Source organism: Nerophis lumbriciformis, linkage group LG35 (genome assembly GCF_033978685.3).
Source record: "Nerophis lumbriciformis linkage group LG35, RoL_Nlum_v2.1, whole genome shotgun sequence".
NCBI lineage: Eukaryota > Metazoa > Chordata > Actinopteri > Syngnathiformes > Syngnathidae > Nerophis > Nerophis lumbriciformis.
In genome coordinates this window covers 1,832,501-1,860,000 of record NC_084582.2, presented here as the reverse complement: position 1 = coordinate 1,860,000, position 27,500 = coordinate 1,832,501, and the positions used below count along the sequence as shown (strand labels likewise).

Sequence of the window (27,500 nt, the reverse complement as noted above, 5' to 3'; positions counted from 1 at the left end):
TTTCACCAATCAAATACAGTCACTGGTGACGTTTGACTCCGTTTCACCAATCAAATGCAGTCACTGGTGACGTTTGACTCCGTTTCACCAATCAAAAGCAGTCACTGGTGACGTTGGACTCCGTTTCACCGATCAAACAGAGCCAGGCGGTGATATGATTAACTGCACATAAAGTTTCAGCGGCAAACAACAACACAATTGCAGAGACAACAACGAACGCAAACACCCCTGGCCTCACATAAAATCGATGTTCACGCTTCAGACAACCAAAAAAACAGTTATGTAATGCGTTGTCATGTGTCTCTCCAAACAAGTGGACATTTCAGCTTACATGAACTCAACGTCAAATTTGAGGAAGCACATCGCGGTAAGTAACGTTAGTACCGTATTTTTCGGAGTATAAGTCGCTCCGGAGTATAAATCGCGCCGGCCGAAAATGCATAACAAAGAAGGAAAAAAACATATATAAGTCGCACTGGAGTATAAGTCGCATTTTTTGGGGGAAATGTATTTGATAAAAGCCAACACCAAGAATAGACATTTGAAAGGCAATTTAAAATAAATAAAGAATAGTGAACAACAGGCTGAATAAGTGTACGTTATATGAGGCATAAATAACCAACTGGTATGTTAACGTAACATATTATGGTAAGAGTCATTCAAATAACTATAACATATAGAACATGCTATACGTTTACCAAACAATCTGTCACTCCTAATCGCTAAATCCCATGAAATCTTATACGTCTAGTCTCTTACGTGAATGAGCTAAATAATATTATTTGATATTTTACGCTAATGTGTTAATCATTTCACACATAAGTCGCTCCTGAGTATAAGTCGCACCCCCGGCCAAACTATGAAAAAAACTGCCACTTATAGTCCGAAAAATATGGCAGATATTTTGGTTGTCACTGTAGGCTGATGTTAGCTTCCCTGCTATGAATCACTGTCAAATGTACATCGTGTGGGGACATTTATTAACGCACTACAGCCTCATAGACAGACAGACAGAGACACACACACACACACACACACACACACACACACACACGCATGCATACAAAAACCAATCAGAAGTGCACAGTGTGTTCCCAGGTGCAACCCACACTTATCAGTTTATGGTTTGCGTAAAGGCTAACTTGTTATTTTCCTTTGTAATCTCTGCCTACTGAGCCTATGGTGCTGTTAAATTATTGTGGCTAAATTTGCCTTCATTTTTTTATTTTAATGTATTATTATTTAATATACAAACCCCGTTTCCATATGAGTTGGGAAATTGTGTTAGATGTAAATATAAATGGAATACAATGATTTGCAAATCCTTTTCAACCCATATTCAATTGAATGCACTACAAAGACAACATATTTGATGTTCAAACTCATAAACTTTTTTTTTTTTTTTGCAAATAATAATTAACTTAGAATTTCATGGCTGCAACACGTGCCAAAGTAGTTGGGAAAGGGCATGTTCACCACTGTGTTACATCACCTTTTCTTTTAACAATACTCAATAAACGATTGGGAACTGAGGAAACTAATTGTTGAAGCTTTGAAAGTGGAATTCTTTCCCATTCTTGTTTTATGTAGAGCTTCAGTCGTTCAACAGTCCGGGGTCTCCGCTGTCGTATTTTACGCTTCATAATGCGCCACACATTTTCGATGGGAGACAGGTCTGGACTGCAGGCCGGCCAGAAAAGTACCCGCACTCTTTTTTTGCAAAGCCACGCTGATAATGCTTATTTCAGCATTGTCTTGCTGAAATAAGCAGGGGCGTCCATGAAAAAGACGGCGCTTAGATGGCAGCATGTGTTGTTCCAAAACCTGCATGTACCTTTCAGCATTAATGGTGCCTTCACAGATGTGTAAGTTACCCATGCCTTGGGCACTAATACACCCCCATACCATCACAGATGCTGGCTTTTCAACTTTGCGTCGATAACAGTCTGGATGGTTCGCTTCCCCTTTCGTCCAGATGACACAATGTCGAATATTTCCAAAAACAATTTGAAATGTGGACTCGTCAGACCACAGAACACTTTTCCACTTTGTATCAGTCCATCTTAGATGATCTCGGGCCCAGAGAAGCCAGCGGCGTTTCTGGATGTTGTTGATAAATGGCTTTCGCTTTGCATAGTAGAGCTTTAACTTGCACTTACAGATGTAGCGACAAACTGTATTTAATGAGAGTGGTTTTCTGAAGTGTTCCTGAGCCCATGTGGTGATATCCTTTAGCGATTGATGTCGGTTTTTGATTTCAGTGCTGTCTGAGGGATCGAAGGTCACGGTCATTCAATGTTGGTTTCCGGCCATGCCGCTTACGTGGAGTGATTTCTCCAGATTCTCTGAACCTTTTGATGATATTATGGAGCGTAGATGTTGAAATCCCTCAATTTCTTGCAATTGCACTTTGAGAAACGTTGTTCTTAAACTGTTTGACTATTTGCTCACGCAGTTGTGGACAAAGGGGTGTACCTCGCCCCATCCTTTCTTGTGAAAGACTGAGCCTTTTTTGGGAAGCTGTTTTTACACCCAATCATGGCACCCACCTGTTCCCAATTAGCCTGCACACCTGTGGGATGTTCCAAATAAGTGTTTGATGAGCATTCCTCAACTTTATCAGTATTTATTGCCACCTTTCCCAACTTCTTTGTCACGTGTTGCTGGCATCAAATTCTAAAGTTAATGATTATTTGCACAAAAAAAAAATGTTTATCAGTTTGAACATCAAATATGTTGTCTTTGTAGCATATTCAACTGAATATGGGTTGAAAAGGATTTGCAAATCATTGTATTCCGTTTATATTTACATCTAACACAATTTCCCAACTCATGTGGAAACGGGGTTTGTATATTATTGTTTTCGTTGCTTAAGAGATATTCCTGGCTCTGAATTTGTTCATTGCTATTTTTATGTTTTTGTGAATTATTTGTTGCCGTCATCATTAAACAAAGAGGTTACTCATCAGCAGAGGTGGGTAGTAACGCGCTACATTTACTCCGTTACATCTACTTGAGTAACTTTTGAGATAAATTGTACTTCTAAGAGTAGTTTTAATGCAACATACTTTTACTTTTACTTAAGTATATTTATAGAGAAGGAACGCTACTTTTACTCCGCTACTTTTATCTACATTCAGCTCGCTACTCGCTACTAATTTTTATCGATCTGTTAATGCACGCTTTGTTTGTTTTGGTCTGTCAGACAGACCTTCATAGTGCCTGCGTTACTGGTGACGTTTCACTTCGTTCCACCAATCAGATGCAGTCACTGGTGACGTTGGACCAATCAAATAGAGCCAGGTGGTCACATGACCTGACTTAAACAAGTGGAAAAACTTATTGGGGTGTTACCATTTAGTAGTCAATTGTACGGAATGTGTACTTCACTGTGCAATCTACTAATAAAAGTTCCAATCAATCAATCAAAAGTGTGAAGGAAAAAAGATACTTTATTTCAACCGTACATCCCGTCAAAAGCCTAAAGACTGATCGCACATGAGGACGTTCCTGTCTTCACAATAAAAGTGCCGCTCCATCGCGCCTGCGCTTTCAAAATAAGAGTCTCCGAAAGCCAGCGTAAACAAGCTAGCAAGCTACGGAGTTTGACGCCAATATATTTCTTGTACAGTGTATAAAAACGAATATGGAAGCTGGACAAATAAGATGCCAAAAACCCACCACTTTCATGTGGTATTAGACAGAAAGGAGGAACTTTTTTTCTCCTGCATTTGAAAACGTGGACGTTATCATCACTACTGTCTGATTACAATCAATGCAAGTCATCAGAATCAGGTAATACACCAACTTATATTCTTGTCTTCATGAAAGAAAGGAATCTATATGTTAAACATGCATGTATATTCATTAAAACACCTTTAACATGTAAACAAAAACAGCAAAATAAATACATATAAATGATATACTGTATATATCAATGTATATGTATGTATGTATGTATATATATATATATATCTTGACGTCACTTTCAACCTGAGAAATAACAGCCACCAACCATTCACGAAACCCAACACAACACTCCAATACGTGCACCATGACAGCAACCATCCACCCACCACCACGAAAAGAATACCTACCGGAATCAATAAAAGGCTATCGATGCTGTCATCTAGCAAAGCTGAATTTGACCAAGCAACCCCCCCGTACCAAAAAGCCCTTGATGAAAGCGGATACAATTTCACCCTCACCTATGAACCCACGCCAGGAAACCAGCCAAAAAAGAACAGAAAACGAAACGGCATCATCTGGTACAACCCCCCCATACAGCAAAAACGTCTCAACGAACATTGGACACAAATTCCTCAACCTGATTGACAAACACTTTCCCAAAGACAACAACCTAAGAAAAGTATTCAACAAGAACAACATTAAATTGAGCTACAGCTGCATGAACAATATACGACAAATCATCTCAAACCACAACAAAACAATTGCAAATGAGCCGTCGACCCCCAGTCAGAACGACTCCAAAACCAACAAAGCATGTAACTGTCGAAAGAAACCTGATTGCCCCCTCAACGGGGGGTGCTTACAAACATCAGTTGTCTACCAATCTAAGGTAATACGCAAGGACATTAACACATCCGACACATATGTAGGATTAACCGAGGGAGAATTCAAAACCAGATGGAACAATCACAAGGCTTCTTTCAGGAACAAAAACCTGCGAAATACCACAGAACTCAGCAAACACATTTGGGACCTCAAAGACAATAATGTTGAATATTCAATAACATGGCAAATTCTTGCATCCAGCACACCTTACAATAGTGGTAATAAAAGATGCAACCTATGCTTGAAAGAGAAACTGTTTATTATTTACCGTCCAGACCTGTCATCCCTCAACAAGCGCAGCGAAATTGTCACAGCATGCCGCCATAGACGGAAACACCTCCTAGGTAACACATGAGCCAATCACCACGCCCCTAGGCCAGCCTGTACCCACCCACTCTGTGCCCTATATAAACCATGGTATGCGAATGCTCCCATTAAAATCTCCTGACGATTGAGGGTACCCCCCCCCCATGAAACAGGCCTGTAGAGATGAAATAGTCTTGTGATTTTTTTTTTTCCCCACACATACATATATTGCGCTCTACTACGGTATCGAGCACTATTTTTTGGATAACCTTATTAAGACATATATATATATATATATATATATATATATATATATATATATATATATATATATATATATATATATGATATGAGTGTGTATGTTACTCATCAGTTACTCAGTACTTGAGTAGTTTTTTCACAACATACTTTTACTCAAGTAAATATTTGGGTGACTACTCCTTACTTTTACTTGAGTAATACATCTCTAAAGTAACAGTACTCTTACTTGAGTACAATTTCTGGCTACTCTACCCACCTCTGGTCCCTGGTAATGAAACGCCTTTTCATGCGAGTTGGGTCACGGAGAAAAGGCCGCCAGACGTGACGACGGTCAGCCGTGATGGCCCATCGCGGACGAGACAACAGAAAGCTTGTACTGTCACCACGTTAATTCCACACAGCACACTCCCTGCCAGATCAAACCTGCCCCTTCAGTGGCCAGGGAGCTTAGAAAAAGGAAAATCACACTCGATGTTGGCTACAGCCGCCGTCAATGGCCGATCGATATCAGTGCACCTATGGGGTCAGTGTGTTTTCCAGCAGATAGCACTGCTTCATTTTCCATGCTGTTTGTCCCCACTAGTACAAGCCACCTCTCTTGATGAGCATTGCTCCACTGATGTGTATCAGCGATGGTCCCCAGAGTCCTATCAGTCGATGGCTCGTGGTAGGAGAGAGGCTGAATGCATGCGACCTATGACCTTTTCCCTCTGTGACCACATGACCCTTTATGCCCCTCAGTTAATTAGATGTTTGTGTGTTTGCCAAACATTTGAACCAGACACTGGAAACAAACTGTGTTGTGAGACGTTTTACGTATAGGAGATGGCTGTCCAAAGTCGGGACCCGGGGTGGACCGCTCGCCCGTGCATTGGTTGGGGACATCTCTGCGCTGCTGACCTGTCTCCGCTCGGGATGGTTTCCTGCTGAACCCACTATCCTACTCAGTGGCCTAGTGGTTAGAGTGTCCGCCCTGAGATCGGTAGGTTGTGAGTTCAAACCCCGGCCGAGTCATACCAAAGACTATAAAAATGGGACCCATTGCCTCCCTGCTTGGCACTCAGTATCAAGGGTTGGAATTGGGGGTTAAATCACCAAAATGATTCCCGGGCGCGGCCACTGCTGCTGCCCACTGCTGCTGCCCACTGCTCCCCTCACCTCCCAGGGGGTGATCAAGGGTGATGGGTCAAATGCAGAGAATAATTTCGCCACACCTAGTGTGTGTGTGACAATCATTGGTACTTTAACTTTAACTTTAACTTTAACTTTAACTATGGACTGGACTCTCACACTATTATGTTAGATCCACTATGGACTGGACTCTCACTATTATGTTAGATCCACTATGGACTGGACTCTCACACTTTTATGCTAGATCCACTATGGACTGGACTAACACACCTATTATGCTAGATCCACTATGGACTGGACTCTCACACCTATTATGTTGGATCCACTATGGACTGGACTCTCACACTATTATGTTAGATCCACTATGGACTGGACTCTCACTATTATGTTAGATCCACTATGGACTGGACTCTCACAGTATTATGCTAGATCCACTATGGACTGGACTCTCACTATTATGTTAGATCCACTATGGACTGGACTTTCACTACTATGTTAGATCCACTATGTACAGGACTCTCACAATATTATGCTAGATCCACTATGTACTGGACTCTCACACTATTATGTTAGATCCACTATGGACTGGACTCTCACACTATTATGTTAGATCCACTATGGACTGGACTCTCACTATTATGTTAGATCCACTATGGACTGGACTCTCACTATTATGTTAGATCCACTATGGACTGGACTCTCACTATTATGTTAGATCCACTATGGACTGGACTCTCACACTTTTATGCTAGATCCACTATGGACTGGACTCTCACACTATTATGTTAGATCCACTATGGACTGGACTCTCACACTTTTATGCTAGATCCACTATGGACTGGACTCTCACACTATTATGTTAGATCCACTATGGACTGGACTCTCACTATTATGTTAGATCCACTATGGACTGGACTCTCACACTATTATGTTAGATCCACTATGGACTGGACTCTCACAATATTATGCTAGATCCACTATGTACTGAACTCTCACACTATTATGTTAGATCCACTATGGACTGGACTCTCACACTATTATGTTAGATCCACTATGGACTGGACTCTCACTATTATGTTAGATCCACTATGGACTGGACTCTCACACTATTATGTTAGATCCACTATGGACTGGACTCTCACTATTATGTTAGATCCACTATGGACTGAACTCTCACACTATTATGTTGGATCCACTATGGACTGGACTCTCACTATTATGTTAGATCCACTATGGACTGAACTCTCACACTATTATGTTGGATCCACTATGGACTGGACTCTCACACTATTATGTTAGATCCACTATGGACTGGACTCTCACACTTTTATGCTAGATCCACTATGGACTGGACTCTCACACTATTATGTTAGATCCACTATGGACTGGACTCTCACACTTTTATGCTAGATCCACTATGGACTGGACTCTCACACTATTATGTTAGATCCACTATGGACTGGACTCTCACTATTATGTTAGATCCACTATGGACTGGACTCTCACACTATTATGTTAGATCCACTATGGACTGGACTCTCACAATATTATGCTAGATCCACTATGTACTGAACTCTCACACTATTATGTTAGATCCACTATGGACTGGACTCTCACACTATTATGTTAGATCCACTATGGACTGGACTCTCACTATTATGTTAGATCCACTATGGACTGGACTCTCACACTATTATGTTAGATCCACTATGGACTGGACTCTCACTATTATGTTAGATCCACTATGGACTGAACTCTCACACTATTATGTTGGATCCACTATGGACTGGACTCTCACACTATTATGTTAGATCCACTATGGACTGGACTCTCACTATTATGTTAGATCCACTATGGACTGGACTCTCACACTATTATGTTAGATCCACTATGGACTCCAAGGTTTCTCATTATTCCATTGGGTTGAGTTTTTCCTTGTCCTGATGTGGGCTTTGTACCGAGGATGTCGTTGTGGCTTGTGCAGCCCTTTGAGACACTTGTGATTTAGGGCTACATAAATAAACATTGATTGATTGATTGATTGAGATGTACACTATATTGCCAAAAGTATTTGGCCACCCACCCAAATGATCAGAATCAGGTGTCGTAATCACTTGTGACCTTCCAAGTAGCCCACGTACAGTACGCAGAGGGCTATTAAGCCATGCATCACCAAGTCCAATGCAAAGTGTCCGATGCAGTGGTGTAAAGCAGTGGTCCCCAACCACCGGGCCACGGCCCGGTACCGGTACGTGGATCGATTGGTACCGGGCCGCACAAGAAATAAAAATTAAAAAAATATATATATGTATTGTCGGAGGCAGATATTTACATATATCCGAATTTAAGTGTTACTTCTTTTCATTTCATTTTCATATTACAAAACACAGAGTCTTGTTCACGAGTGGGGGAAGAGTGGATCGTGAGATCGACAGGCGGATCGGTGCGGCGTCTTCAGTAATGCGGACGCTGTATCGATCCGTTGTGGTGAAGAAGGAGCTGAGCCGGAAGGCAAAGCTCTCAATTTACCGGTCGATCTACATTCCCATCCTCACCTATGGTCATGAGCTTTGGGTTATGACCGAAAGGACAAGATCACGGGTACAAGCGGCCGAAATGAGTTTCCTCCGCCGGGTGGCGGGGCTCTCCCTTAGAGATAGGGTGAGAAGCTCTGTCATCCGGGGGGAGCTCAAAGTAAAGCCGCTGCTCCTCCACATCGAGAGGAGCCAGATGAGGTGGTTCGGGCATCTGGTCAGGATGCCACCCGAACGCCTCCCTAAGGAGGTGTTTAGGGCACGTCCCACCGGTAGGAGGCCGCGGGGAAGACCCAGGACACGTTGGGAAGACTATGTCTCCCGGCTGGCCTGGGAACGCCTCGGGGTCCCACAGGAAGAGCTGGACGAAGTGGCTGGGGAGAGGGAAGTCTGGGCTTCCCTGCTTAGGCTGCTGCCCCCGCGACCCGACCTCGGATAAGCGGAAGAAGATGGATGGATGGATGGATGGATTACAAAACAGCTAGTGTTTTTCTTCCAAATGTGGTCTTTTGGTTGTCTGAAAAACTGTGTGCTTAACCTTGAAGTGAGGAATGTTAGAGAGAGAGATAATAGACATTTGTTTTGGCTAGAGAGACATGACTGCCAGGGACTTAAGAGGGGAGAGGGTTTGGTCAAGGGGGGGCAGACCATCTTAGCGGCGCAATTGCATGTTCTATGCTGGACTGGTCTCAATGTATATCTGCAAAGCTTTGCAAATATATTACAAAATACCTATTCTGTCTCTGGTGGTTTTTCTACTCAGCTTTAAGTGTCGTAAAGAGCTTGGGAGCGACTTGTGACTTGAATTCCCTGGGAGGAACAACTGGTCCAAAATGCAACAGTATACATATATATATATATATATATATATATATATATATATATATATATATATATATATATATATATATATATATATATATATATATATATATATATATATATTTATTTATTTATTTTTTTTTTTTTTTTTTTTTTTTTTTTTTTTTATTAAATCAACATAAAAAACACAAAAGGGTTGTTTCTTTCTGTTATTAATATTGTGGTTCCTACATTATATATCAATATATATCAATACAGTCTGCAAGGGATACAGTCCGTAAACACACATGATTGTAGTTTTTATGACCAAAAAAAACATATCCAAATTTCACCACACCTAGTGTGTGTGTGACAATCATTGGTACTTTAACTAACATGAATGTTTGTGCCACTGCTTAATAACTGTTTAATAAATACAGTTTTGGTCAATTGACGTAGTTGTGATTTCCCTCTCTGCATGAAAGTTTAAAAGTAGCATATATTAATGCAGTATGAAGAAGAATGTCTTAATGTAGACACATAGAATCATCAAACTGCTGTGATTATATGCATCAAGTGTTCATTCAAGGCTAAGGCAAAATATCCAGATATATATTGTGTATCGTGACATGGCCTAAAAATATCGAGATATTAATAAAAGGCCATATCGCCCAGCCCTACCATCACCATAAGCATTCAACATGTCCTAAAAGAAGTAGTGTGTTTGATCCGAGACCACACCTTCTCCATATTTCATCATGTCCACCTTACAATATGTCGTTTGCATGCACTGCAAAAAGTCAAAAACAAGAAAAAAAAATACAAAATTAGGGGTATTTTATTTGAACTAAGCAAAATTATCTGCCAATAGAACAAAAAAATGTGTCTTGTCAAGACTTTCCTAAACAAGTAAAATTTGCTAACCTCAATGAACCCAAAATACCTTAAAATAAGTATATTCTCACTAAAAACAAGTATATTTTTCTCGGTATAAAAAAAGAGACCTTTTTGCTCAATATGTTGAGAAATATTGTTAAATTAAGTAAGTGCTAGTGTCATTGTCTATGCATACATCATGATTTTTTTTTCATACTTGAAATAAGAAAGTATTACTTCAAAAAAGTAGTTTTATACTTGTGAGTGTTAATGGCACAGCTTTGCAACACTTGATATTCTAGTTTCAAGCATGTTTTACTCAATATAGGTCATCAAATCTCAGCAACAAGCTGTAATATCTTACTGAGATCATTTAGGACCAAAACCCTTAAAATAAGTAAAAGACTAACATAAAATCTGCTTAGTGAGAAGAAGGATCTGATCAGACTGAAAATAAGCAAATATCACCCTTATTTGAGATATTTAATCTTACTTAGATTTCTACGGAACCCGAGATAGTTTCTCGTGCGCACGAGAAACTTTCTTGAATTAAAAAAATCAATAATTTAATAATTATAAAATATTTTTTTTTTTTTTATAACTTTATAAAAATAAAAAAATAAAAATGTATATATTTTTTTTTTTTAGACATGTATCTCGTGCGCACAACAAACTTTCTTGTGCACACAAGGTACATGTCTAAAAAAAAATATATATATATATATTTTTTGTTTTTGTTTTATAACTTTATAAAACGTTTCTCGTGCGCACGAGATACATGTCTAAAAAAATAAATAAATGTATAATTTTTGTATTTATGTGCGCACGAGAAACTTTCTTGTGCGCACGAGATACATGTCTAAAAAAAATAAAAAATAAAGAAATTATACATTTTTTTTTATTTTTTATAACTTTATTAAAAGTTTCTCGTGCGCACGAGATACATGTCTAAACAAATAAATACATAAATAAATGTTGTTGTTTTTTTTTTTAGACATGTATCTCTTGCGCACGAGAAACTTTTTTGTGTGCACGAGATACATGTCTAAAAAAAAAAAAATTTAATTTTTTTAATTTTTTTTATAACTTTAAAAAATGCTTCTCGTGCGCACGAGATACATGTCAAAAAATTTTTTTAAACAATTATACATTTAATTATTTATTTAGTTTTTTAGACAAGTATCTCGTGCGCACCAGAAACATTTTTTAAAGTTACTTTCTTGTACGCACGAGATTCATGTCTAAAAAATAAATAAATAAATAAATGATCAATTTTTTTTTTTTATAGCTTTATAAAAAGTTTCTCGTGCGCACGAAATAAATGTCTAAAAAAAAAAAATTGAATTTTTTACATTTTTTTTATAACTTTAAAAAATGCTTCTCGTGCGCACGAGATACTTGTCTAAAAAACTAAATAAATAATTAAATGTATAATTTAAAAAAAAAATTTTTTTAGACATGTATCTCTTGCGCACGAGAAACTTTTTTGTGCGCACGAGTTACATGTCTAAAAAAAATAAAAAATAAAGAAATTATACATTTAAAAAAAAATGTTTATAACTTTATGAAAAGTTTCTCGTGCTCACGACATACATGTCTAAAAAATATAAAAAATAAATGTATAATGTTTTTTTTAAATTGTTTTAGACATGTATTTCGTGCGCACGAGAACTTTCTTGATACATGTCTAAAAAAAAATTTTTAATTTTTTTTTATAACTTTATAAAATGTTTCTCGTGCACACGAGATACATGTCTAAAAAACTAAATAAATAAATAAATGTATAATTTTTTTTAACTTTTTTTTTTTTAGACATGTATCTCTTTTGCACGAGAAACTTTCTTGTGCGCACGACTTTTTTCATCATTTCATACCATATTCATTGCACTTCTACATTTTTTACATTTTTATATATTTGCACATTGTTTTTCTAGCATGCACACATCGCACTGTATGGAATGGCCTCAATCTCGTTACCTTGCGTAATGACAATAAAGCTGATTCTGATTCTGATTCTGAGATACATGTCTAAAAAAAAATAAAAAAATAAATGATTAATGTATATATTTTTTTTTTATAGCTTTATAAAAAGTTTATCATGCGCACAAGATACATGTCTAAAAAATAAATAAATAATTTATAATTAAAAAAAAGTCCTCCATGTCCCTTTAGGGGCCCTGTAGATTTCAGTTTTTGCAGTGTGGTCAAGAAGAGAGGCAAAAAAAAAAGTAGAGTTCCCTTTTAAGAACCTGTCTTGTCAGAGATCCTCTTAAGGGGTCGACTGCAACATCGCTAGTCAAGAGACCCTCTGTGTTGTTTTAAAGGACCTTCAGCCAAAGAAGCTGGTCAAAGATCCTGAGGTTGGAGGTTTTGAGCTGACGTCCGGCTATAAATTGGCACGTGGATTATTTTAGCCACCACGAGTACGCATAGGAAAGGTAACAATTAACGTGATGACTTTTGAAAGACATCAACAGCCTATCATCAGCATGGCTGTGTGTGGCTGCAGGAACCTGCCAATTATTCTGTGCTTTACTGGAACCTCACTCCATCTGAGGTGTGATTGGAATAACAACCATACTCCAAAGCGTGCCATCCTCCATTCCCCTGTAGGGTATGATTGAAGCGGCAGGGAAAAAGAAGGAAGGGAGCGTGACGAGGTGAGGAAGCGGATATGTACTCGGGGGTGCCATTAAGGGTTAGAGGAGGGCTAGGGGTGGGTAGGGGGGGTCGGATGAATCTGCGGGCTCATAACGCTGATGAGCTTTCGACACATTATTATTGTGTTTAAAAGAAAGAGGTGAAATAATGAGGAAAGGCAAAAGGATTACGTGGGGAAGGAATGGAGAGGAGGGGTGAGGGGGAGTCCCTGGCAGCGGTCTGAGTGACACTCACTCTCATACCCACCCCCCCTCTGGGGAAATAACCCTCTTAATCCAGCATGCTCTTTCAGATAGACAAGACCCCCCCCCACACCCCCCTTCTTTCTCTCGGGCGAGGATATGAAACGCTCCCCCTTGCGATTCAAATACCTGGGATAAGGGCTGGAAATCGAATCGACAACAATGTGACGCCGCCCCGCAGCTCGGGGAAGACGTCGACGTCCCCTCGAAGCCATTGGTCGGCGGCGTAGGAAGTAACCCGCCATTGGCTGCCGTGTTGGGGGTGGGGCGGGGCGGGGGAGCGACATTGTATCGGCTTGACATCATCCCGAGTCTTTTTTAAGTGTCTTTGCCTCGTAGCCCTTCTCTAATTTCCTAAGGACGCCTAACGTGACAAACGCTCGGCGACGGAGTTAATTAACCGTCCGCAGCGCTGACCGAAGAACCGGATCAATAGAGTCAAGGCCGGAGCCGCGAGACCCGCCGACCACACAGCCTTTATCAGCGGGGGCCCAGGGAGGTCCTTTGCTTGCCGTTACTGGAAAAAATCCCTCCACATACACACACACACACACACACACACACATGTCTTGCCTACTTTGTGTGGACCCACGTTTGGTTAGTAGGTTGTGAGGGCCCCCCTTTCCACTATAGCTAGAATGATGAAAAAATATATATCTAGCCCTAGATGGGAGTAGAGCAGTGGTTCTTCACCTGGGTTCGATCGAAACCTAGGGGTTCGGTGAGTCGGCCTCAGGGGTTCGGCGGAGGTCAAAACACACCCGACTCATCGTGTAAATACAAACTTCTCCCTATCGGCGTATTACGGATACGGCAACAGCTGACTGGTTTGCAGGTGTGTAATTTGTTGTGAGTTTATGCACTGTGTTGGTTTTGTTGTTTGAACAAGGTGATGTTCATGCACGCTTCATTTTGTGCACCAGTAAAAAAAACATGGTAACACTTTAGTATGGGGAACATATCCACCATTAATTAGTTGCTTATTAACATGCAAATTAGTAACATATTGGCTCTTAACTAGTCATTATTAAGTACTTATTAATGCCTTATTCAGCATGGCCTTATTATAACCCTAACCCTCTAACCCTAACCAAATAACTCTAAATGAAGTCTTTGTTACTTAGAATATGTTCCCCATACTAAAGTGTTACCAAAAACATATAACTTTGTCTTGAATTTGAAAAAAAACAACATTTTATTTTTCACTAAAGAAGGGTTCGGTGAATGCGCATATGAAACTGGTGGGGTTCGGTACCTCCAACAAGGTTAAAGGGGAACATTATCACCAGACCTATGTAAGCGTCAATATATACCTTGATGTTGCAGAAAAAAGACCATATATTTTTTTAACCGATTTCTGAACTCTAAATGGGTGAATTTTGGCGAATTAAACGCCTTTCTATTATTCGCTCTCGGAGCAATGATCAAACACATTTCAAACACCGAGTCAAATCAGCTCTGTTATTTTCCGTTTTTTCGACTGTTTTCCGTACCTTGGAGACATCATGCCTCGTCGGTGTGTTGTCGGAGGGTGTAACAACACGAACAGGGACGGATTCAAGTTGCACCAGTGGCCCAAAGATGCGAAATTGGACGTTTGTTCCGCACACTTTACCGACGAAAGCTATGCTACGACAGAGATGGCAAGAATGTGTGGATATCCTGCGACACTCAAAGCAGATGCATTTCCAACGATAAAGTCAAAGAAATCTGCCGCCAGACCCCCATTGAATCTGCCGGAGTGTGTGAGCAATTCAGGGACAAAGGTCCTCGGTAGCACGGCAAGCAATGGCGGCAGTTTGTTCCTGCAGACGAGCGAGCTATCGACCCTAGCTTCCCTGGCCTGCTGACATCAACTCCAAAACTGGACAGATCAGCTTTCAGGAAAAGAGCGCGGATGAGGGTATGTCTACAGAATATATTAATTGATGAAAATTGGGCTGTCTGCACTCTCAAAGTGCATGTTGTTGCCAAATGTATTTCATATGCTGTAAACCTAGTTCATAGTTGTTAGTTTCCTTTAATGCCAAACAAACACATACCAATCGTTGGTTAGAAGGCGATCGCCGAATTCGTCCTCGCTTTCTCCCGTGTCGCTGGCTGTCGTGTCGTTTTCGTCGGTTTCGCTTGCATACGGTTCAAACCGATATGGCTCAATAGCTTCAGTTTCTTCTTCAATTTCGTTTTTCGCTACTTGCCTCCACACTACAACCATCCGTTTCAATACATGCGTAATCTGTTGAATCGCTTAAGCCGCTGAAATCCGAGTCTGAATCCGAGCTAATGTCGCTATAGCTTGCTGTTCTATCCGCCATGTTTGTTTGTGTTGGCTTCACTATGTGACGTCACAGGAAAATGGACGGGTGTATATAACGATGGTTAAAATCAGGCACTTTGAAGCTTTTTTTAGGGATATTGCGTGATGGGTAAAATTTTGAAAAAAAATTCGAAAAACAAAATAAGCCACTGGGAACTGATTTTTAATGGTTTTAACCATTCTGAAATTGTGATAATGTTCCCCTTTAAGAACCACTGGAGTAGAGAGTTGCAACCTCACTTCAGAATGCAAAACACACAAAGTAAAAAAAAATAAATGTACTTCTGTAGTTGTGAGGACCAGGCAAATGTCCTCACAAGTCATAAGGTCCTCACAGAAAGGGTGGTTTGTCCATACAAGGATGGTGAGACAAGTGCACACACACACACACACACACACACACACACACACACGCACACACACACACACTGTGATATCATATTAGCATTACAAAGGTTTCCCCACCATCTGTGTCACGCGGCGTTTCCAAGCCTCAGTGCTGATGTTTCCATAGGTTCTGTGCAAATGACTGACATGTATTTATGAGCAGCACTCGCATCCTGTGCAGTGCATGCAGTCGCACAAAAAGCCTTTTTTTTTTATTATTATTTTTTAGGACCTCTAACTTCCTGTGCAATTTCTGCAAATTAAGCTGCCGTCAAAATACGACTCCGTCCCCCGTCCACGGATATTTCTCTCATAAATACGGCGGAACTTCAACTGTTAGGCACAGCGGGCTTTGGGGTGTAAAGAAATGTTGTACTTTTTCTGAAAATGTCTGAAAAGTGTTTTTTAAATCGTTTAAAATGAGAGGGCCGGCAAAAAATGTTTGTTTCTCATTTTTTTTTAAAAAGTGCAGTTCCCCTTTAAAGTGGAACATTATCACAATTTCAGAAGGGTTAAAACCATTAAAAATCAGTTCCCAGTGGCTTATTATATTTTTTGAAGTTTTTTTCAAAATTTTACCCATCACGCAATATCCCTAAAAAAAGCTTCAAAGTGCCTGATTTTAACCATCGTTATAAACACACGTCCATTTTCCTGTGACGTCACATAGTGAAGCCAACACAAACAAACATGGCGGAAAGAACAGCAAGCTATAGCGACATTAGCTCGGATTCAGACTCGGATTTCAGCGGCTTAAGCGATTCAACAGATTACGAATGTATTGAAACGGATGGTTGTAGTGTGGAGGCAGGTAGCGAAAACCAAATTGAAGAAGAAACTGAAGCTATTGAGCCATATCGGTTTGAACCGTATGCAAGCGAAACCCACGAAAACGACACGACAGCCAGCGACACGGGAGAAAGCGAGGACGAATTCGGCGATCGCCTTCTAACCAACGATTGGTATGTGTTTGTTTGGCATTAAAGGAAACTAACAACTATGAACTAGGTTTACAGCATATGAAATACATTTGGCAACAACATGCACTTTGAGAGTGCAGACAGCCCAATTTTCATCAATTAATATATTCTGTAGACATACCCTCATCTGCGCTCTTTTCCTGAAAGCTGATCTGTCCAGTTTTGGAGTTGATGTCAGCAGGCCAGGGAAGCTAGGGTCGATAGCTCGCTCGTCTGCAGGAACAAACTGCCGCCATTGCTTGCCGTGCTACCGAGGTCCTTTGTCCCTGAATTGCTCACACACTCCGGCAGATTCAATGGGGGTCTGGCGGCAGATTTCTTTGACTTTATCGTTGGAAATGCATCTGCTTTGAGTGTCGCAGGATATCCACACATTCTTGCCATCTCTGTCGTAGCATAGCTTTCGTCGGTAAAGTGTGCGGAACAAACGTCCAATTTCTTGCCACTTTCGCATCTTTGGGCCACTGGTGCAACTTGAATCCGTCCCTGTTGGTGTTGTTACACCCTCCGACAACACACCGACGAGGCATGATGTCTCCAAGGTACGGAAAACAGTCGAAAAAACGGAAAATAACAGAGCTGATTTGACTCGGTGTTTGAGAAAATGGCGGATTGCTTTCCGATGTGACGTCATCGCTCCGAGAGCGAATGTTAGAAAGGCGTTTAATTCGCCAAAATTCACCCATTTAGACTTCGGAAGATCGGTTAAAAAAATATATGGTCTTTTTTCTGCAACATCAAGGTATATATTGACGCTTACGCTGGTGATAATGTTCCCCTTTAAGTCAAGCTCTGAGCCAGAGGGGGAGTAGCCCCCTTCCATCGGCTTCGGGCTGTGAGGAAACACAAAAAAAGGTAAGATGAGGTATTATTTTCATCTAATCGTGTCATCGCGCATAACACCGACATGTGACGTGCAGTGACATACATGCTGATAAAAGCAGCTGTTCTGAATTGTCTGCAGGTGTACCGAAAAATGTGACCTTGTGAATCTATATATTGTTTATTAAATGTATTTTCGATCATTTCTAGGGAAAAAATTGCATAACGTATTTTTCGGACTATAAGGCGCACTTAAAATCCTTTCATTTTCTCAAAAATCGACAGTGCGCCTTATAAACCGGTGCGCCTAATGTACGAAATAGTTTTGGTTGAGCTATTTTATTTTGTACATGGTGTAATGATAAGTGTGAGCAGTTAGATGGCAGTCACACACATACTTGCCAACCCTCCCGGATTTTCCGGGAGACTCCCGAAATTCAGCGCCTCTCCCGAAAACCTCCCGGGACAAATTTTCTCCCGAAATTCAGGCGGACCTGAGTGACGTGTCGACAGCCTGTTTTCAAGTCCGCTTTCCCACAGTAAAACAGCGTGCCTGCCCAATGACGTTATAACTGCAGAATGATGGAGGGCGAGTTCTTGGTTTCTTATGTGGGTTTATTGTTAGGCAGTTTCATTAACGTCCTCCCAGTGCGATAACAACACACAACAACAGCAGTCACGTTTTTGTCTACCGTAAAGCAGTTCGTCTGCCGTAAACAGCAATGTTGTGACACTCTTAAACAGGACAATACTGCCATCTACTGTACATGCATATGTGACAATAACATCTACGGCTTTTAAAGAGTGCACAACTGCGCACACAACAAGGAGACGAAGCAGAATGCATCATCAGAGAGGGTGTTCAGCATGGTTAGAAAAATAGTGACAGAGAATAGAACAAGGATGGACAATTCAACCCTTAACTCAACAATGAGTAGACGAGTGTTATATGTGTGTATATGTGTAAATAAATGAACACTGAAATTCAATATATATATATATATATATATATATATATATATATATATATATATATATATATATATATATATATATATATATATATATATATATATATATATAAATAAGAGAAATATATATATATATATATATATATATATATATGTATGTGTGGGGAAAAAAAAATCACAAGACTACTTCATCTCTACAGGCCTGTTTCATGAGGGGGTTCCCTCAATCATCAGGAGATTTTAATGGGAGCATTCACATACCATGGTTTATATAGGGCACAGAGTGGGTGGGTGCAGGCTGGCGTAGGGGCGTGGTGATTGGCTCATGTGTTACCTAGGAGGTGTTTCCGTCTGTGGCGGTATGCTGATACAATTTCGCTGCGCTTGTTGAGGGATGACAGGTCTGGACGGTATATGATAAACAGTTTCTCTTTCAAGCATAGGTTGCATCTTTTATTACCACTATTGTAAGGTGTGCTGGATGCAAGAATTTGCCATGTTATTGAATATTCAACATTATTGTCTTTGAGGTCCCAAATGTGTTTGCTGAGTTCTGTGGTATTTCGCAGGTTTTTGTTCCTGAAAGAAGCCTTGTGATTGTTCCATCTGGTTTTGAACTCTCCCTCGGTTAATCCTACATATGTGTCGGATGTGTTAATGTCCTTGCGTGTTACCTTAGATTGGTAGACAACTGATGTTTGTAAGCACCCCCCGTTGAGAGGGCAATCAGGTTTCTTGCGGCAGTTACAGCCTTTGTTGGTTTTGGGGTCGCTCCCTCGACGTCACTTTCACCCTGAGAAATAACAGCTACCAACCATTCACGAAATCCAACACAACACTCCAATACGTGCACCATGACAGCAACCACCCACCCACCACCACGAAAAGAATACCTACCGGAATTAATAAAAGGCTATCGATGCTGTCATCTAGCAAAGCTGAATTTGACCAAGCAACCCCCCCGTACCAAAAAGCCCTTGATGAAAGCGGATACAATTTCACCCTCACCTATGAACCCACGCCAGGAAACCAGCCAAAAAAGAACAGAAAACGAAACAACATCATCTGGTACAACCCCCCATACAGCAAAAACGTCTCAACTAACATTGGCCACAAATTCCTCACTCTGATTGACAAACACTTTCCCAAAGGCAACAGCCTAAGAAAAGTATTCAACAAGAACAACATTAAATTGAGCTACAGCTGTATGAACAATATACGACAAATTATCTCAAACCACAACAAAACAATTGCAAATGAGCCGTCGGCCCCCAGACAGAGCGACCCCAAAACCAACAAAGGCTGTAACTGCCGCAAGAAACCTGATTGCCCTCTCAACGGGGGGTGCTTACAAACATCAGTTGTCTACCAATCTAAGGTAACACGCAAGGACATTAACACATCCGACACATATGTAGGATTAACTGAGGGAGAGTTCAAAACCAGATGGAACAATCACAAGGCTTCTTTCAGGAACCAAAACCTGCGGAATACCACAGAACTCAGCAAACACATTTGGGACCTCAAAGACAATAATGTTGAATATTCAATAACATGGCAAATTCTTGCATCCAGCACACCTTACAATAGTGGTAATAAAAGATGCAACCTATGCTTGAAAGAGAAACTGTTTATCATATACCGTCCAGACCTGTCATCCCTCAACAAGCGCAGCGGAATTGTATCAGCATGCCGCCACAGACGGAAACACCTCCTAGGTAACACATGAGCCAATCACCACGCCCCTACACCAGCCTGTACCCACCCACTCTGTGCCCTATATAAACCATGGTATGTGAATGCTCCCATTAAAATCTCCTGATGATTGAGGGAACCCTCTCATGAAACAGGCCTGTAGAGATGAAGTAGTCTTGTGATTTTTTTTCCCCCACACATACATATATTGCGCTCTACTACGGTATCGAGCACTATTTTTTGGATAACCTTATTAAGACATATATATATATATATATATATATATATATACATATATATATATATATATATATATATATATATATATATACATATATTATATATAACGATGGTTAAAATCAGGCACTTTGAAGCTTTTTTTAGGGATATTGTGTGATGGGTAAAATTTAGAAAAAAACTTCGAAAAATAAAATAAGCCACTGGGAACTGATTTTTAATGGTTTTAACCCTTCTGAAATTGTGATAATGTTCCCCTTTAAGAGTTGGACAATATCGGATATCGGCAAAAAGCCATTATCGGACATCCCTAATTTTAAGGTATTTTTGGGTTCATTGAAGTAGCTAATTTTACTTGTTTTGGAAAATTCTTGACAAGCCAAATTTTCTTGTTCTATTGGTAGATAATTTTGCTTAGTTCAAATAAAATACCCCTCATTTTTGTTTTGTTTTTTCTTGTTTTTGAACACTGACTTTTTGCAGTGTACGAATAATCAACGTTGTATCAATGTCTTGTGCCTGCCGGGACTCTATTGGTTTTCTTGGTCCACACCATTGTCATTTCACAAACAGGAGTAAACAAGATTGTGAACAAAACAGCTCTGATATCCTGGCCTACACGCTCATGTTGAAATAAAATCTAATATCCAGGCCACGTCGGTTCCCAAAAATGTGCTGGTTTTCTGACCTTCTGTGGAAAAACCCCCACAAAGAGCTGTGTTCTGCTCAGCGAGAGCAGATCGAGCGCTGCGGACCGACAGGCGCGAATAGACTTGGCTGGTTCACACAGCTCCCCTCGCTTTTCACTGTAGCCTGTTGTCACTCGCCTCTGGTCCGGCGCCAGTCGCCTACTTGGCAGGGAGAGGTGGCGTACAAAGCAAATGGCAGAACTGGTAAATAATGCTGATGGACTGCGATAGAGAGAGAAGCGGCGTCCTTATTCAACCATCCACTTTAGCGAGGCGAGCCCTGCCGTCATAATCGCCTTGAAAAAGCAAGGGGTGGGGGGATGTACTTATCGAGACTTTGTGTTATCTTACATGGCGTTCGTCAGCTTATGAACAATAGATTGCTCTCGGGCGACGCTTCGCCATAGCAGCCAGGACTGCAGGAGGAGATCATTTACAGTGAAAGCCGAATGCTAACAATCCCAGCGAGCCAAGCAGAGAAAGGTTGACACTAAGGGGAAGCACTCATGCAGTAGCGGCCATTGGAAAATGAAAAAAAATGGTGTGAGAGAAACCACTTAGGTCAGGGGTCAGCAACCCGTGGCTCTAGAGCCGCATGTGGCTCTTTAGCGGCTCCCTGGACCTCTCTCAGAGATGTGTGAAAATGTAAAAAGATGAAGAAAAAAACATATTTTTTGTTTTGATATACAAACCCCGTTTCCATATGAGTTGGGAAATTGTATGATGTAAATATAAACGGAATACAATGATTTGCGAATCCTTTTCAACCCATATTCAGTTGAATATGCTACAAAGACAACATATTTGATGTTTAAACTCATAAACTTTATTTTTTTTTTTGCAAATAATAATTAACTTAGAATTTCATGGCTGCAACACGTGCCAAAGTAGTTGGGAAAGGGCATGTTCACCACTGTGTTACATGGCCTTTCCTTTTAACAACACTCAGTAAACTTTTGGGAACTGAGGAGACACATTTTTGAAGCTTCTCAGGTGGAATTCTTTCCCATTCTTGCTTGATGTACAGTTTAAGTTGTTCAACAGTCCGGGGGTCTCCGTTGTGCTATTTTAGGCTTCAGAATGCGCCACACATTTTCAATGGGAGACAGGTCTGGACTACAGGCAGGCCAGTCTAGTACCCGCACTCTTTTACTATGAAGCCACGTTGATGTAACACGTGGCTTGGCATTGTCTTGCTGAAATAAGCAGGGGCGTCCATGGTAACGTTGCTTGGATGGCAACATATGTTGCTCCAAAACCTGTATGTACCTTTCAGCATTAATGGCGCCTTCACAGATGTGTAAGTTACCCATGTCTTGGGCACTAATACACCCCCATACCATCACACATGCTGGCTTTTCAACTTGGCGCCTAGAACAATCCGGATGGTTCTTTTCTTCTTTGGTCCGGAGGACACGACGTCCACAGTTTCCAAAAACAATTTGAAATGTGGACTCGTCAGACCACGGAACACTTTTCCACTTTGTATCAGTCCATCTTAGATGAGCTCAGGCCCAGCGAAGCCGACGGCGTTTCTGGGTGTTGTTGATAAACGGTTTTCGCCTTGCATAGGAGAGTTTTAACTTGCGCTTACAGATGTAGCGACCGACTGTAGTTACTGACAGTGGGTTTCTGAAGTGTTCCTGAGCCCATGTGGTGATATCCTTTACACACTAATGTTGCTTGTTGATGCAGTACAGCCTGAGGTATCGAAGGTCACGGGCTTAGCTGCATACGTGCAGTGATTTCTCCAGATTCTCTGAACCCTTTGATGATATTACGGACCGTAGATTGTGAAATCCCTAAATTCCTTGCAATAGCTGGTTGAGAAAGGTTGTTCTTAAACTGTTCAACAATTTGCTCACGCATTTGTTGACAAAGTGGTGACCCTCGCTCCATCCTTGTTTGTGAATGACTGAGCATTTCATGTGATCTACTTTTATACCCAATCATGGCACCCACCTGTTCCCAATTTGCCTGTTCACCTGTGGGATGTTCCAAATAAGTGTTTGATGAGCATTCCTCAACTTTATCAGTATTTATTGCCACCTTTCCCAACTTCTTTGTCACGTGTTGCTGGCATCAAATTGTAAAGTTAATGATTATTTGCAACAACAAAAAAATGTTTATCAGTTTGAACATCAAATATGTTGTCTTTGTAGCATATTCAACTGAATATGGGTTGGAAATGATTTGCAAATCATTGTATTCCATGCGGACCTGAGTCCGCCTGAATTTCGGGAGATTTTCGGGAGATAATTTGTCCTGGGAGGTTTTCGGGAGAGGCGCTGAATTTCGGGAGTCTCCCGGAAAATCCGGGAGGGTTGGCAAGTATGGCAAGAACTGAAATCTAAGTAAGATGAAATATCTCAAATAAGGGTGATATTTGCTTATTTTCTGTCTGATAATATCATTCTTCTCACTAAGCAGATTTTATGTTAGAGTGTTTTACTTGTTTTAAGTGTTTTGGTCCTAAATGATCTCAGTAAGATATTACAGCTTGTTGCTGAGATTTGATGACCTATATTGAGTAAAACATGCTTGAAACTAGAATATCAAGTGTTGCAAAGCTGTGTCATCAACACTCACAAGTATAAAACTACCTTTTTTGATCATGACTTTGACACAATTGTGTCTCATATTAAAACAGATGACAGCCAAATTGCTGTTTTATTTTCAATGAAACAATAGAAAATGCATACTCATATAGTAGTACAGTTGGCACAGTACAGTAAAATATTTCAACATTTAACATGTGACATTTCAAACAATTTTGAACAGAAATAGTTCATGCACATTCAGAGAAATTCCTCAAAATTACAACAAACATTTTTTTTGGCCGGGGGCCAGGCTGTATATATGCGCACTAATTGACTGAAAGAACACGCACTTGGCGCGATGATGTCATGTTATCCATGGAAAAATGCCTTTTTAGACAATATGATTTGCCTGAGCGGCTAGGGGACCGCGAGAGTAACAAGCTGTTGCCTTGTTGCCTTTCCATTAAGAACAATACATTCGTTTTTAGTATAAGTTTGCTGGTTTCAAGAAATGTAATGGCGAGCGCATATCATTATGTCAAGATAATGGCACTAGCATTTACTTCATTTAAGAATATTTTTCAACATATTGAGCAAAAAGGTCTCTTTTTTTTCTACCAAGAAAAGTGCACTTGTTATTAGTGAGAATATATTTATTTTAAGGTATTTTGGGGTTCATTGAGGTTAGCTAATTTCACTTGTTTTGGAAAGTCTTGACAAGCCAAATTTTCTTATTCTATTGGCAGATAATTTTGCTTAGTTCAAATAAAATACTCCTCTTTTATTTTCCTTGTTTTTGAACACTGACTTTTTGCAGTGTGTGCTTCTAAAACTCATTCTAGCTCAGGGGCCGCATGGAGGAAAATCTGTGCACGCTATTAAAATCATGGCATTAAAAACAAAAACAAAATAAAAGACAACTTCAGATTGGTTTCTTTGTCTTACTTTGGCCAAAAATAGAACAAACACACTCTGAAAATATTACAATACACATATAGAAAAAAATACCGGCAGCGGTAAAGTTTAGATCCATGAAGGAAAGAAGAAATTGAATGAATGTTTATAACTGAATATATTTACATATGCATAAAAATGTGTTTTCTTTTGTATTATTTTTTTTAATGACTTAAGTAACGTTTATGACGACCTTTTTCCAAAACACAATATAGAATGTGAGGTATAACAGGATAATGCATACATTTATAATTTGTTTTCAAAACGCTTACGACCCCAAAAATTGACTGCGGGACCCCATTTTTATGACTTGATGTTTTGGAAAATCCCTAGCGCCAACACTGATGGAGTATTGGTGTGTGCAAAACAGCAGCAGGCGGCTGTGGCCTGCGGGCCGGTTCTAATACTAAGCAACTATCAAAGTACATACCTGCCAACTTTTGAAATCAGAAAAACCTAGTAGCCAGGGTCCAGGGGCCGCAGGCCCCGGTAGGTCCAGGACAAAGTCCTGGTGGGGGGTTCAGGCTTCGCTCCCCGACGCAAAATGATTATTAGCATTCAGACAGGTTAAAATGTTGCTAAAACCATCACTTTTCTATCAGTCACAGTGACTTTTCAAAACAAAAATATTACAGCAAAAATCATATGGGTTGATTGACATGTTTATTCTGTAAGCTAACTTCAATAGTTTGAAATTATTTTGACAGTTAATGCCAGTTATCCTGTCAACCTTTCACAAGACTTCAATTTGTTCATTGAAAGTATAAACACTTTTTACAGTAAACAAATGGTAAAACAGTACTAAACAATTCCATTAAAAAAAAAATTGGTGTCATTATTAACTTTCTGTCCAAGCTTGTATAATCTACTGCCTTGTTCAATTGTAAAAAATATTCTGTGCCTAAAATTCACATTTCTATCACAATTATCATACTGTAAACATGGTAAGCTAACTTCATTAAAATTAATAGTCCTGTCAATAGCATGGAATTACAATTCAAATGTAGTTTTTTTGTAAGCCTTTCAAAAGAATTCAAAATATGAAAAATTAATGAAAATTAATTGAAGCCATCAGACACTTGAAAAGTGGCACATCACATCTCTAATGTAATCATTTGAACTTTTCAACAGAAATAGCACTGCAAAAATATTAAGGACATACTTCTGTATTTTGGTAGTTATGCTGTCAACATTTAACAAGATTTCTTCAACTTGGACTTGAAAGCATAAATAGTATAAACACTTTTAACAGTATAACAGTACTAAACAATTCCAATAGATAACATTGGTGTCATTACCTTTTTGTGGCTAAAATCCGAAAAACGTTGAAAGTTTTCCACTTGTATCGCTAGCAACGGCATTAGACTTGTGTTTTTTTGTCCCAACGTGGTCTTTTACATCGCTAATTCCTCCGTGTCCAATCGAAAAATCTTGTCTGCACAAGGTGCAATTCGCGTAGTTTTCACCCTTTTTGGAACGGATAATTATTCCCGGATAGGCTTTTGAATATTCTTCACGGAATGACTGCAGTTTTCTTTTCAATTTAAGACTCGTTTGCGATTTTTCTCCGGCTGATTACATTATCGTTCTGTAATGTTCCCAGGAACTTAGGCTCATAGACTTATTCGTTTGTCTCGTATTTATTGTAATAAAATGCAATGTAACCACACAACAGCTCCAATGTGCGTCTCCCCTCTTTCCCGGCAAAACTCAAACTAACACTTCCTGTCAACAACGTCACTTCCCTAACTTCCCCGGAAGTCCCGCCCCCCAGCCAAAGCCATTGGCTAACACCCCGTAGCTAGCCGCTACATCTCGCTCGTTTGGAAACAATGGCCTCGTGCTTGGCAGCGGTGCTATAAATAGCCTCGCGCATTTTTAAAAAAATGTTTTTTTTAATTAATGAAAAACCGTATTTTTTATCACTGCAACCGTAACCCGGAATAGGTTGATGAAAACCGTACTAATTACGGGAAAACCGGAGTAGTTGGCAGGTATGAAAGTATCAAAACTGCTCAGTGGCCTTGTGGTTAGAGTGTCCACCCTGAGATCGGTAGGTTGAAGACTAAAACTATAACCCTAACCCTAAGTGGACCCTGACTTAAACAAGTTGAAAAACTTACCATTTAGTGGTAAATTGTGCGGAATATGTACTGTACTGTGCAATCTACTAATAAAAGTCTCAATCAATTCAATCAATCAATAAAAATGGGACTCATTACCTCTCTGCTTGGCACTCAGCATCAAGGATTGGAATTGGGGGTTAAATCACCAAAATTATTCCCAAGCGTGGCCACCGCTGCTGCTCACTGCTCCCCTCACCTCCCAGGGGGTGGAGCAAGGGGATTAGTCGAATGCAGAGGTTAATTTCACCACACCTAGTGTGTACGTGTGACTATCAGTGGTTCTTTAACTTTTAACTTTGTCATCCCGGCGCATAGATAATTCATTCGTGGGCCGGATCTGGCCCCCGGCCCTTGAGTTTTACACGTAGGTTCTAAAAGATATAAGCTGCTATACT

General features: G+C 40.1%; 1 protein-coding gene across 1 annotated transcript in view; it reads right to left on the bottom strand.

The window, feature by feature from the left end:
- Positions 1–27,500, bottom strand: part of nexmifb (neurite extension and migration factor b) — a 381,629-nt gene that overhangs the window by 136,911 nt on the left and 217,218 nt on the right. The window lies entirely within an intron of this gene.